The sequence below is a fragment of the Vidua macroura genome, chromosome 2 (genome assembly GCF_024509145.1).
Source record: "Vidua macroura isolate BioBank_ID:100142 chromosome 2, ASM2450914v1, whole genome shotgun sequence".
NCBI lineage: Eukaryota > Metazoa > Chordata > Aves > Passeriformes > Viduidae > Vidua > Vidua macroura.
In genome coordinates this window covers 97,070,346-97,085,123 of record NC_071572.1, presented here as the reverse complement: position 1 = coordinate 97,085,123, position 14,778 = coordinate 97,070,346, and positions in this window count along the sequence as shown.

Here is a 14,778-nt window from a genome sequence, read left to right as displayed (position 1 = left end):
GTCCTTTCCAGCATGTCTATGTTCCTTAGCAGGATTGCCTTCACTCATGTGAATTAAGATTAGCTTCTGAGTTTGTCTGATCTTGATCTTATCTTCCTCCATTACCTATTAAGATCTGAACTGTGAATTTAATACTTGTATTAATGTGCACTTCATCTTTTGCCCAAGAAGGATGCTCAGGCTCTCCCTAATGGCCTGAAATGCAGGCCGCAGGGAAGACTAGAGCCTGCCCATTTATGCTGCCCTGTGAGCAGGCTGAACTTACTGCAAGTTTAAACCCCATCTGCTGTGACATCAATTAACAGTGAGGAGCTGTTAGGCAGCACTCTGCCCCCATAATCATGGCTCTTATCTGTCCAGAACATTTTGTTAGCCCAGAGGGGCTAGACAGAGGCTCCTTGCAGCAGGGTATAATGTAGCCTGTGGTGGTGAGATGTCCCTTTCCTTATGTACTGTGTCACAATCAGCATTGGAGGTTTCCTTGCAGTTTCCCCAGAGACAGCCCTACCTAAGGCTGTTGCTAACAGCCAAAAATAAAACAGAAAGCTCATTCCTGCTCCCTGGATAGGGGCACTCCATAACAGCATTATAGGCAAAATCAGTGAATCTTGTTTTGCTACCCCTGGAGAGCAGCAACTGTCTGAAATGATCCTTCCACAGCTTGACCCTTTTTTACTGGGCACCTACAAAATGCATGGTCTGTTTGTAATAAGATGTTATTATTGTCACTCTAATTCTGTACTGAATTTCAGATTGCATTCTGTGAAACAGACCCTCTACTTTTGTTCAAAACCAGTTCTAACATTTGTGACTCCAAATGAAGTCTTGTTTAAAAGAACAATAGGTGAGCTGTGGCCACAGGCCACCAGTTGTACATTTTTAAAAAGTCAGAGAAGAAGCTTAAGAAATTCAACCTTGGATTGAGTTGTTAATTCTGAATGCAGGAGGTTGTTTTAGAAAGAAGAGGTTTTCTAATGCAAACAGCATGAAAGACCAGCATGAATGCCATGTGAGCAGCAGCAAACTCAAAGTAATTGAAAGTAATATTCAAGGTTGGTGCAGTTATTTATGTATTGGAGATCCATTTAGATTCAATGAGAAATGCAGATTTAGAGACGCAGAGAATTCCAAAGCTGTCATTTACAACTGAGATTAAATGATGGAGAAATTGTATGCGCGTGACAAAGCTACGTGTGGGCTTAATTCCTGCCAGTGTGGATGCACATCAGTAATTGTTTGCATGCAGCCAGGAACATATAAGCTGTCACGGCAGTGCTAAGTATTGTTTTTTTGAAAATGTATGAGTATCTGGACAATAAACTGGGATAGAATTCTTAAAAACAAACTAGAAAATTCACAATTTTCAAAAGGTTTAGAAACACATACATTATGGGGGGTTTTTTTGTCAATGAATTTCATTAAAACAGATGTTTGGCAACAAGCTGTTAAAGCTTGCTATATAGACCCATCATTCCAATTCAATCTCACGGGCTAATAATGATTTCCTTTTTGTCAATATTCATCTCTTCAGGTCAATAGAGAGGAAAGCACAGTGTGAAATGCATATCTTGCCTTATATGCCCATGAAGGCTGGGAAACACTGTTTCTGCTAAATATGTTTTACCTTGAAATTTGTCATGCAAACACATATTCCCTCTTTAGGGACTGGAATTAGACAGACCATATCTCTGCTATTTTAACAAACACATTCCCCTCCACTCCCCAACCCCCTTTCCTTTTTACTGCTAAAACTGCATAGCTAAATTGAGCCTAGCAGTCCTGTAACTTAGGATGGATTCTGCCTTTGTTGTCACTAAATGAAAATCCAGCAACAGAAATAGAGATCTTGCTGCTGCAGAATACTTGAGTGTTTGTTTAACAATGGAATACCATTAAATTGTACTGGAACAAGAGGACTTGGGACATGTCAGAAAGGGGAAGGATTTAGGTTTGTGAAAGTTCACAGACAAAACCATAGACTTAATGCTCCTCTTAGCCTTTCCATCATGGGTCTGTGGTATAGTCACACTTTGTGTGATGAGGACCCATGAACATCCCAAAGCCTAACTGAATTACACGCCAGTGACACGCCCAGAAAAAAGTACCACAATGGAGGCCTGAAGTTCTCAGTTGCTTCCTATTTAGCAGCTTGATATAAATCCCTATTTACTAAGCATTTTAACAAATACGATCCATATTAATAAAAAGGAATGCAAATAAGCCCTAAACCAGATTGGAAAAAAAAAAAATCTCCATTTCATCTGCTTCTGCATTCACATCTTTTCCATAACAAGCTGGAGAAACACATCTTTAAGCAACCCCCTCCAGTTAGCAGGAAGAAACATAGACTTTTGGAAACTTTTAGTCAAGGAAGGGCCTGAATGCCTGAGAGCTTGTCTTTTCTTCCTTTTGTGTTAAGTTTTAAAAAGCAATTGCAGCTCCTGCTACACCTTACCCAGGGCAAATATTAGTAAAGGCTCTCTAGCAAGACAAGTAAGAGCAAGAAATGAGAAAGGATGATGCAACAATGCTTTTCAAGGATGGTTGTAGAGGTCACAGATGTTCAATTCTTACATGTGTATTCAATGTCCTTGCTTCTGCTGGTATTTCTCTATATTTTACTGAAAAGAGGATATTTTTCTTATTCAAAAGAGGATAGACTTCAAGCTTCTACCTTCAAGTAGAAGCTGCAAGTGCATTTTGTCTCTGCTTTTCTTCTCTCTCTGGACTGCTGCATAGCCTGTTGCACAGCAGGCTATGTCCTGAGAAACCCTGATATGCAGGACTATCTCCCACTTTCTTTTAACTTAAATTCTTCTACACAGCCCTAGGAAATCTCAGTGACTGTGATATTTAGAAGAGTAATGGAATTCTAATTTCTTCAGTATATAATGAGGAGTGTAACCTGGGGAATGATCATGTTATTTTTTCTTTTTAAGCACTTTGTTTCCCTGATTTCTGTAACCTATAGTCCAAAATGCCAAAAGGAAGATGATTTTTTTTGAACGTGTGCTGAGTGTTTCTTCTAAAACTACTGGATGGAGTGCAAGTGTCTGGAATTCCAAGGTGGGGATTAAAGCAGCCTCTTCGAAAAGTGGCAGAGGAGCTTTCAACCCTGAGCTTTCATTTCCCTGAAGTGTTGTAAATATGTAATTTAGGACAGGAGCTGGCAGAAGAGTGTAAGAACATTAAGCATCTTGAAGAGACCTGGCAGAATGCACATAAACAATGCTTCGGCTCTGGTGCAGCATGGCATAGACTTCCAAAGATAATGAAGAAATCATTTGTTTGTTCAGGAAACCTGTACCCTAGAGAAGCAAACCTGCCAGGGCCCATAAAATGCGCAGAGAGTATTTCTACGGCACGTTTTAAAAGAATGCATCTATGACTTATTTATAAAGCAGTAAATTCTAATGTGACTTGAAATGAAAGTCCTTTTCGCTGCCTACTTGTAGATTTTATTGTGTCAATATGTAGAAGTACAGTTGTATAGCTGTTACCTGTTAAAGAACATTCGAGGCAAGGATGCCTGAGAATCCCATTGATGCCAAATGGTGCCTTAAGTGGGCCCAGTGGGATCCTCATGAGGTTCCCAGGTATATGGGAGCCCATGTATATATTCCCAAGTATAAGCTCCTGCATCCGAGTTGGGGCAAGCCCTAGTATCAGTACAGAGTGGGGAATAATGGGATTTAGAGCAGCTGTGCTGAGAAGGACTTGGGGTTGCAGATTTATAACATGACCAAACATGACCCAGCAATTTGTGCTTGCAGCCCAGAAAGCCAACCATATCCTGGGCTGCATCCAACACAGTGTGACCAGCAAGGGGGAAGGGAATTCTGCCACTCTGCTTCACTCTGACACCCCACCTGGAGTGCTGCATCCATCTCTGGGGCCCTCAACATGAGAAGGACATGGACCTGCTGGAACAACTACAGAGGAGGGCATAAAGCTGCTCAGAGAGCTGGAGAACCTCTCCCATGAAGGCAGGCTGAGAGAGTTGGGGCTGTTCAGCCTGCAGAAGAGAAGGCTCCGAGAAGAACTTACTGTGACCTTCCAATACCTTACAGGGATGAAAATAAAAGCTTACAATTGTTTTTTTTAGGTCATAGCCAAGTACTGATCTCTTTAATCATTGCAGAGTATTGACTACCTGGTCCATGAATTTTAGAGGTGATTATATCTTGCCCTAAAATTATGTGAAAGTTAATGAATCTAAATGAAAACTAATGGTGTAGCTCTGACACCGTGCTAAGCAATGTTTACACTTGGGAAGTATTTGCATTTGTTATTTTTTTTTTTCCTTTAAATACTGTAGTGTTCTGGGAGATTTCACAATTTCCTCCATCAGTTATGTTTCTGTGAGCCAAAATAAACAGCTAAGCTTACTCTTGCTACTATTATTGTAGCAACAATACAAAAATTAGGGCATTTTTCAAAACAAAGTCCATTGGAAATAATCCATTTTTGCAAGCAGAAAAGGATTACAGGATCAGACTGGCTGCAACCATAAAGAGAATTCACAGTCCTTAGAATGCTCCAAGAATATGTAGCAGTTCACAATTGACATCTTTCATAACAGTCAATCTTCTTTTAGGGTATGGTTAATAAACAAAATGGACTGATTAAAAAACTTTAACAGCTAGAACCCTTGCTATACCCACCATCTCCAGTAAACAGCTGGATATCACCCAAGTGTCACCCAAGACAGCGCTGTGTTTAGCAAATTGCATGGGATTTTGTCTTGACTGAAACACAATGTCATGAACATTGAATTAAACTTTGTGACTAAGAAGGCACCTACAGACACAGGCATCTGTCAAAATTTACAAAACCTTTCAGATACTTATGCACATATTTCGAATATTTTGCCCCAATGTTTGGGGATTTTTGTGATTTTTTTTTTTCAATATGGAAATTCATAGCTTCAGAAGTAATTGTTAATGAGATACATCGGAATAATTTATCCCAGACCTTCTTTGTACTTTATTAAGTACTGGTTTATCATTATGATGTTTATGAGAGCTTTTAACAAAGAAAGGCAAAGGGGGAAAAAGGAGGAGTTTGAATGTGCATTTAAAGAGAATCCAGAAGTTAAACTACCTACATTTCTTCAAAACTTAAGAAACAGGGAAGAGAGAAGAAGGAAAGAGGCTTGCCAGGGCACAGATCAGAAATGGAGTTGAAATCCAATTTTTAAGACTTACCCTCTGGAATAAGAACACATTACTGCAGTAATCATAGGAAGAATTAGGGAAATTAGCTCAGGTCTCTGAATCCATTACACACAAATTTGAGCCCCTAAAATACAAAGATGGAAGACAGAAGCTTAAACACATTTTTGTTTAGCTTGGGCAATTCACACCAATAGCACTTAACAGCAATAAATCACATGAACGCCTTTGAACATTGTCACCTAACAGACACTGACATGGTGCTCAGTACTGATGAGCAAACATCCTAAAAAAGGATGCCCTACATCCATTGAACTGGGTAGAATTAGTCATGCTGGTTGACAGAGTTAATTGAAATTCAGTCTTTTTCTCTTTCTGATTGACTTTGCTTTTACAAGTCTAAATTATTCATGATAGAATATATGAAAAAGAGCCCCATCCTCTTGGTTATTTATGGAATGTCCACTCTGACAGTGTGCAGCTTGTGATTAATTGCTGGAATACATTTTGTTACTTCTTGAAATGACCATTGCAAACTTTTCAAGCAGGGGGGTAATGCCAGATAACCTGCATTTCAAACTGCATTTTCAAACTTTACTTTAGTATGTGGAAGGGAAGAAAAAAATTTGATTTTCACTGACACGATGCCCTACATCTGTATATGTACCAAAAAACCCCTGCATTTCCTGGGGTGCGTGTGCACAGCTTTGAGCTTATTGACCAGATCTTATGTGAGATCTGCTAAAAATTTGATTCACTGTGGACTGAGAAGCCAGAAGAATTTGTAAAGTGATATGAAAATAATGAAGGATGAGTATGCCTAACACAGCAAGCAAGACAAATATATTCAGCTCTAATTAAGAACCAGTTTGAAACTCAGATCAGTTGCTGATTAAAAAAAGAAAAAATAATCATCTTTAAGTTCAGACCAGTGGGCTGTTGTCACATGGCCCAAGTTCAGGCTGTGACAAAAGTTTACTTTAATCCATGCAGTCTATCTTCTTCATTTTAAAAGAATTAGTCACATGCTTGACAAGCATTTATAGATGAGAATTGAAATCAGTTTAAAAGTGTATTATTTTTTTTCCTTGAACATGTTAGAGCTTATTAAATTTAGGCTGCTTTATGAGAGGCAGCCTGACAGAGGGTAAAAAAATTGGTGCAGACATCCAGGCCTTAAGCTCTGCATATGCATAAACAAATTTAAACCCTCAGCATGCTTGCATGCCCTTGTTTGAGACAGTTGGGTTTTACCTGCCAGTGGCACCATACACTTACCAATATGGGCAAATGCATTGTTCTTAGTTTCCCTTGCATTGGCTCTACAGATTTTGTGCTATGACATTATACAGCATAAACAACTGAAAAAAACCCAGGAGGGACCAAGAATTTACAGGTATCCTAGCAAGAATTAATTGACAAATACTTTGTAGCCTCAGCTGCTTTTCAGCAGATGGCACTGTAAGAGCATTTCAGCTGAATTCCCAAATAGATTTCATATACTGTAGACATAAATTTGACCTTCACATTAAATTTGACATTTCAAAAAAAATCTCTTTTTGAATGATATTTTGAATTAGCAGGGAGAAGATAGCAATTAAGAAATAAAGTAATATATCACTGGTTTGGGATACTTCATTTTTGAGTAGTCCATATATATCCAATAAAAACATGTTCATTTTAAACTACAGTACCATCCAGCCTTTTTTCATGTGTCTATAGCTTCTATATTTTAGAGTATTTTGTCCTGGTGCTTAAGTGCGTGTTATGTACTTCATGGGAAGAGATAATGTCAAAATAGGTATCACATTTTCTCTCTGGATACTTGGCCAATCTTGTGCAAAATTGAGAGCAGAACTGAGCCAGCCTCTCATATGACTCTCTACTAAGGATTTCTTGTAAGCCTGTTGATATAGTGTCTAAAGCCTTTACACATTGATAAAGACTGTGGATATGGACATTTGACTTTAGATCAATATTTGGATTTGCAGCTGAATAAAAAGATGTGTGACTCCAACCACAAGCACCAGTTCAACTGCTTCCTATCATTCCTTCTCTCTTACCTAACCCTTTTCCAATGTATCCCTTACAGCTCTTACTCCTTTCTCAGACATCAGTTCTCTAATTGATTTGTTTTAAATGAAGTGCTTCTTCTGTTGTTAATTCTCATGGAACCCCTTGTTCACACCTCCATCACCTCTTACTTTGCTGTTTGCTCTTTGCAAGGTCCATGGGAGCTACAGCCCTGGGCACTGTCATGGACCCCTCACCCACTCCAACGCTCTTCAAGGTACCAAAGATGCAGAGTGAAAAGCAGACATGTCAGAGCTAAAGGTGAACTCAAAGAAGGATCATGTATAATAGTATAGCCACAAAACAACAGAGTATGGGTTGTTGGAAGGAAGTACAAGTTCTGGGAAAGGCTGAGAAGATGCATGGTCTTTCTGAATCTTTAGCTGATGGAATTGTTATGATTTATGAATATGGAGAGGACTAGCGAATTTTCTGTTCTAGATTAAAAGTATTTTTGACCAATCAATCTCTCAAAACATTTATTTTTCAGGGGAAAAAGAATCAAATGTTCAGAATAATTTCCTTTTTTCAAACCTCAGAAGTAGTCTTAATCTGAATCTTTCAAGGTCATACAGCTCATTCAGTCTCTCCATACCATTTTTCTTTCCAGTAAAAGAGCAAGGAAACTTGAATTAGCTCAGAAATCAATACCACAATTGGGGTTAAAATTTCATATAGCACATTACAAACAGCTATTGAGAAAGAGGACAGGTTATGGATACTGCTTTGACTTCAGTTTTCCTGATACTTTCCCTAGCTCCAGCTGATAAGATAGTGAATTTTAAATAGGACAGCGGGCAAATAGTGACAAGAAAGAGTGGACTGACAAAGATGTACATCCCTTGGGCAATATGGAGATTAAATACTTTGTTATAAATCATTTAAGTTTTCATTTAGTTGACTCACTATCTGTGGCTCTGATTCAGCACTGCACTTGGCTACTGTGTGCTTTTACTGAGACCAATAAAGCAACAAATGTGCTTGGAGATCATGAATGCCCTCAGCAGTGCTGAATTGCCTTTTGCTATGCAGACGCCAACCATATTTCAGAATTCAGTGTCTGAGTGATGAATCCTTGTCTTGAATCTGATGAAGTATGAGTCTGGGACCTAGACATTTGTGACAAAAGAAGAAAGACATATGAACATCTTCAAAGTTGAGGGACAAATGATGCAATCAGATGAATGGATCATACTTTGGGAGATGAGGATGGGAGAGCTAATGGAGGACTTTGTGTAGTGTCCAAAGAATTAGGGCTAGTAACATTTATGGAAATCTGATTTCCTGGTAGGTAGATGATATGACAGGGGCAGACCAGTCAATTGTACCAATTGACCAGCATAGGGTATAGCTGAATACAGAATGCTGAATGGAGGGTATGTGAAAATGCCTAAGAGCTCTTGGTATGAATAACAAAGACAAACAAAAAAATAGGGGACATGGGCTCCTTACAGAGAAGTAATATTTTGAGGATCAATTACAAAAAATCATCTTTATAATACAAAGGAACAAACTATCTTTAAGCTCAGATCTGTGTAACTTCCATGATTTTTCTATGCTGTCAAGAACAGGATGCAATACTTCTCCCTTTAAGAGAATTTTTTTTCTTAAAATCTATCCACTTATTTCACATAAATTCATTTGGCTTCTTGTTAAGAACACCAGAAGTAAAGTAACGGATCCGTCCAGAATTCCATCTCAAGTCAGGTGTCCAAACCTACTTCTGAGAAAAAGTCCCCTTAAATGTAAGGAAATCAGATATAATTTTGTGTTGTTGTAAAATAGGATGGATCATATAGGAACTATAAAAGCTATATTTAATTTATTTTCCAGAAGTCATCAAAAAGTATAATAGAATAACTGTGCTGCAGCTCTTCTGAAAAGATCTCTTCCTGAGCAGGGCTGCAGTGGGATTATGCGGCAGAAGGAATCTCTAGAGACAGTGACTGACTCACACCAGCAGTGGCTGAAGAGACTGCATATTTCCCTCTAAACACAAGAATTTAATTCAGATTAACAAGATGAGCAAATGCTTTTTTTTTTTTTTTTTTCCTTGAGAAAACTTCTATGCAAACAGAGACACTGCCTCAACACAGCTGTCAAATTTTTGAATTTTATTATCTGTGTAGCATTTTACTGACAACAGAAATCTCCCCAAAACATTTATTTTCCTCTCTGTTACTACTGCATCCAGAATACACATTGAAGGTGCTGCCCATTCTTCTTTATCTGCCTTTAATGTCGTATCCTTATGTGGGAACATAAAACCTTCTCGAAATAATTTAAATTGTCCTGAGAATAGAATCACCCTCCAAACCACTGCCCAAACTAGCAGCTATAATTCTAGCAGCAGCAACTTAAATAATTTTATTATTTTCAAATGCATTTTAGATACCTTATGATCAGTTCCTATGCATAGCTTGCTTTGCAGATATGTTCAATAGGGACGTTAACAAAGTGCATCATGATCCTGAAAATGTATTAAATTATTCCAGCATTTATATGAGGAAAGTTGTCCCTTTTCTGGACGTTTGAAAATATTATCAAAAAGGAAAGTAATTTCAGTTCAGTGTTGTTGCCTGTTTTTTTCAGCCTTCATCTCTTCCCCTAGAAATGAAATCAAGTAACTTTGAGCTTTAAAAGAAGGAAACAAATGGAAAAAACATACAGATATTGGAACATGGCAGAGTAGAGGCCTTGGAATATGAGCCACATTTCGACTTGTAGCAAAGTGCCTCTGTGGAAGAGGGTCAATTTAGCTTCTAACTCACATCCTATTAAACCTCAGCTGCTAAATGTCCCAGGGCAGTCTCTGACCCTCAATCCTGCTTCTCCCTGATTCTGCTTTGCTAGTGGTAGTGTCCTGTATAGGTCTATCCACACCAATTCTACATTAATCAATTAAGCTTCAAATTTTTCTATTTGCATTCAGACATTTTTACTGTGAATAAGTCCCTTTCCAAGTACAGGAAGGTTTTTTGGTATTAATAGTTCTCTGCCCTCTTCTATCTGTCAGCAGATCTCTGCAGAAGCAGGGCGTTTAGATACGAAAAAATAAATAAATATTGCTCATTGTGAGGAAAACGAATAGGAGTTAACTTTATGCAAATACATACCAAACACTGTAAAAAACCAAATTCACAGAAAGGGAAAAAGCCCAGACAGCAAAGAGCCTGTAATGTTCTGGCAGAACAGTGGTTCCCCACTGCAAAGCTGTGCTATTTGCAGGAATTCTCATCCAGAACAAGCAGAGGGATACCAGGATGGCAGGAAAATCAGGAGGACCCGGGGAGAGGAGTGTAACAGGTAGGCACTGGCTGCTTGGGTATGTCTGAAGCTCTGCACTGAGAAATGTGGGATAAAGGGAGTGGGAAAACCAGCTCCAGTCCTGACCAGGCCAGCGGTGAGCAGCCAGGATACAAGCGACTCTGCACGGAGCTAATTCTACTGCTGCAGTGATTGCTGCCTAGAAGCTGGAAATCAAACACTGTAGTTCATTTGTAGGCCAGCTAGAGACCTTTGCCTATGAGGATATGACATTTTAAGGAAGAATGTGAAGTCTGACAGAAGGTTACACAGCCTGTATTTATATAATCTAGAAATGATAGCAGTCTCCCTCATCCATGGCCTGGGATTTTCTCTCCAAAATGCCTTTCCTCCTCATCCAATCTGTGTCTCCAGAACGCTTTGTAAGCCCCATATGATGATGAGAGGTTTGAAGAGTTCTCTTACAGGTGTCTCCTGTAGCATCTATCAGCCCTTGTCCCCACCTAAATAGATACCACAAATAGATATCGCTTCTTTAATCCTTCTCTACACAAATAGTGAAAGGATAAACTTTACCCTACTTAAAATAGGGAATAGAGACCTCATCCAAAATCCAAAAAGCTCTGCACCTTCTATGTACAGGAAAGATTTAGAAGACAACTTCCTTATATTTTCAGCTCTGTGGACATATATACAGGAATCTTACAACCTTCAAAATTTCAAAGTAAAACTCAGCATCATGTACAACTCTTTCAAACCCATTTGAAACCCCTGTTTAAATCTCCACTTCATACTTCTCTAAAAAGAGAGTATTCTGAAAAAAAATAAGAATTTGACATAGCAAAGACTTTGTACATATGCTTAACTATGGATACAGCATTTAATCTCAGTTTAAGTGAAATGCACAGTTGCATAAAGATGATGCATAAAAATACACATAAATCTGGAATCTTGAGGCTTGTTTAAATTTCAGTTTTGTGAGAAGACTGTAAAATAGATCATTTCTATGAGTCAAAAAATTTTTGAAGCTAGTTTTAGAAGAAGGGACAGTTTTGTGTGACTATATGGAGGGGAGCAGCTGTCAAGGACAGGTAGAAGTATCACTACCACTATGCTTATAGGGTCGGGTTCAATTATCATTGGGATATCCAGGGGTTTTATTTCTCTTACCCCTGCTAACACCACTTGCTGCAGGGTCTGGTCATATAATGGCAGAGCAGCTGGACCATTATGGACCTGTCACATGTTTTTCACAGCTTGCTGGCCTGGCAAACCAGTGTGAGTTATTGCAAATAATTTGTTTCTTGACCCAGAATCATATGGAAGTGCAGCTTTTCATATCGTGTTCATTTGAGAAAAATGCCCAAAAGCTATTTTTATCGGTCAAAGGCAAGTTTGATCTGAATGTGAGTTGAAATGTTAACTGTGTGCACCTTTCGATTTTTGTGAGGATCTGGATTTGATGCCATTTGGGTCAATGACATGACACAAATTTGTCAAAAGCTTTTAAGGTGGTAAGCTTAAAAATAATTAAAATAGTGTTTTTAAAATTAAACAGAGACTTTTCAGCAAGTTCATCCTATCTCTAATACAGGATACTAACTTAAGGGCAACCTCTCCCAGCATATAAGTAATACCCTGTTTCAAGAATCCCTTTTTTCACTCCTTCTCTGTTCCCTGGCCTCTTCCCAAATGCCTGGACCTCTGCCTTTCTGGCTCCACTGTCAAATATCTCAGATTACTGCCAGAAGCTTGTGGCTCACTTATATTTTAACAAAGTAATTTTATTTTGCAGTCACTCATGGGGTTTTTTTGACCTTTTCTTCTTTCCTCAGGATGGATTAACACGTTGCTATTCAAAAAAAGGAGTAAATGGAAGATGGATACAAATAACTGTGAAGTGTGTAATGCCTCATATGATTTATTCAGCACGGTACATTTTCAAAATTAATTATACCTAACAAAAAACTAAGACTGATGGGGTTCATGTGTGGGACTGCAGCTAGCAGATATAAAAGCAATGGTTTCTCAATGACCTGAAATTTTAGTACAATGACTTATCTAGGAGTAAAATCTAAAGCTCCCCGCAAGGAACAAAGTTGAATGTCACTAATTTGAAAAATTATGCCTTTGGCTGTTTTTTCTGGAACATGTTATCAGAGTGTGATTATATCACTATTTTCTGTCAGAAATGGGCCTGAAAAATATAGGATTTTTATTTCTTATTTGTGTGGGTTTTATATGGAAGGATTCAATACGAGCTGTGATTGGCATCATTAAGCCCCTTTTGTATCTAGGATACCAGTACATCCTGAATTGTACTTCAGAATACTTTCTGATTGAAAGTACTCGCTCTCCTGAACAAAACCCAGTTAATAATTTGTGTGGGTATACACACTGATTCCAGGTAGCTACACCGGATTCTTCTAAATCCAGCCTGCAAGTGTAGTATTTTATATGACATGTACAAAGGGTGGGCCAAAACCATTACCATCACATGCAAAATAATGTGTTTGTTCAGAGCTGCAAGCAGTTCTAACAGTGCCAGTAAGACTTAAAGATGTACCTATGTTGCTAATGTGCGCTATTTGCTAAAAATCACTGCAAAGCAGTGAAGAGAAGTACTTTTTAAAATAGGTAGACTGAATTACTGCACTGCTGGACATAGAGAGCTGTACCTTCCTTTGTAAACGGTAGTGACTTAGACTAGATAAGACCAACCCACAAGAATTATTTCTTTGTGTTAACACAAAGATATCATGCTTTGACTACAGGCTGTGACAAGCACCCCTGGCTCCTGGATTTACAGTGCACTCTCCAACTTGCCTACATTAGTGGATCCAACAGAGTCAGAAAAGTTGCTTGAAGATCTCATGGTTTGTCTCCATCCAACTTGATGTACAGGTGGCAAGTCTGGGAAATTTTATCCACCTGCAACACTGCAAATTCTTGGCACAGAAGAGAGGACAATAAACATAAAACAGATGGACAAAGAACACTTGGAGTTGAATTTAAATACTCAGGCCCAACTAATACCTTATCTGTATCTTAAATATGTGCCACAGCTGAACACTAGAGGCATCTGTGCTCTGCTTCAATGTCCCTGTGAGGCTGCAAGTCTGTTCTGAACTGTCTTATCTTAGCAACTCAGCCCTAACTCACTTTCAAAGCAAGCCTTGATTTTGTAATGTCTTATCCACCAGATGCTTTCCAAAGACTTTGCATGTATGGGCAGAATCAAGGCCTGCAGAGAAAATGACAATGAATTCTAATTTCTGTTAAGACTGACTGAATATATATAAACCTCATCATTTATATGACAGTCCTGACCCAAGCACTGAGAGACATGAATTGGAACGATAGTTTGGTTAATAAATTCAAAACAGTCATTTTGAACTTCAAAATAACTGAAAGGTAGTTTGAGTTGCATCCTAATGGTTTGAGCATTCACCTGGGAGAGAAAAGCACTGAATTTTGTTGTAATTATCACATTATACATTACAAATTATAGCACAACCACATTATTAAAGCAGAGAATGAGTGATAAGTTCCATGCTCACAAGTTTGTACATGTGCTTGAACTAAGAGAAGAAAGCAAATAGAAATCAATCAAACAAACAAAACCAATACAACCAGCAGTTTTATTGAACTTCCATGAGGCCTGTGGGGTCAGAACCGTATTCCCCCAAAGAACTGGCCACTTACTTGGACAATAAAGAAGAAGTGAACCAGTCTGCATGGCTATTAAATTAGGGACCCCTTCTTCTCTTTATCTCTTACTAAAACCGTGTCCTAGCAGGACCTAAAACTCCAGCATGTCATCATAGGAAAACAGAGGCTTCATACAAAGTAGAGCCTATTGTCTTAGCAGCTGAAACTGCAGAACAAAAAAAATCCCAACCTCCACTTCAAAAGAACAAGATTAGAATCACAAAGCTGAGTATACAAAAGCAGGGAAGTGGCAGAATGAAGACAGCCAGAACTGTCTTTTTAGCAATTTTGTCTGTAACTGTATGACTGCATATAATTGAAAGGTCACCATCCTTTGTTTCCTGCACAACACTGAATAGTTACTATTTTCAAATTGATGAGTAGTTACACTTATTTTTTTCTTATTGTTGTACAGATAACTCCATGCCCTAGTACAATACATTTTGAAACTTCAGAGTAGTAGGAGGTGATGTTAACCTCAGTTTTATGGCTCTGGAACTAGGATGAGATGCAGTATTTTATCTAATTTTGAATGATAATTTGGAAATAGTTA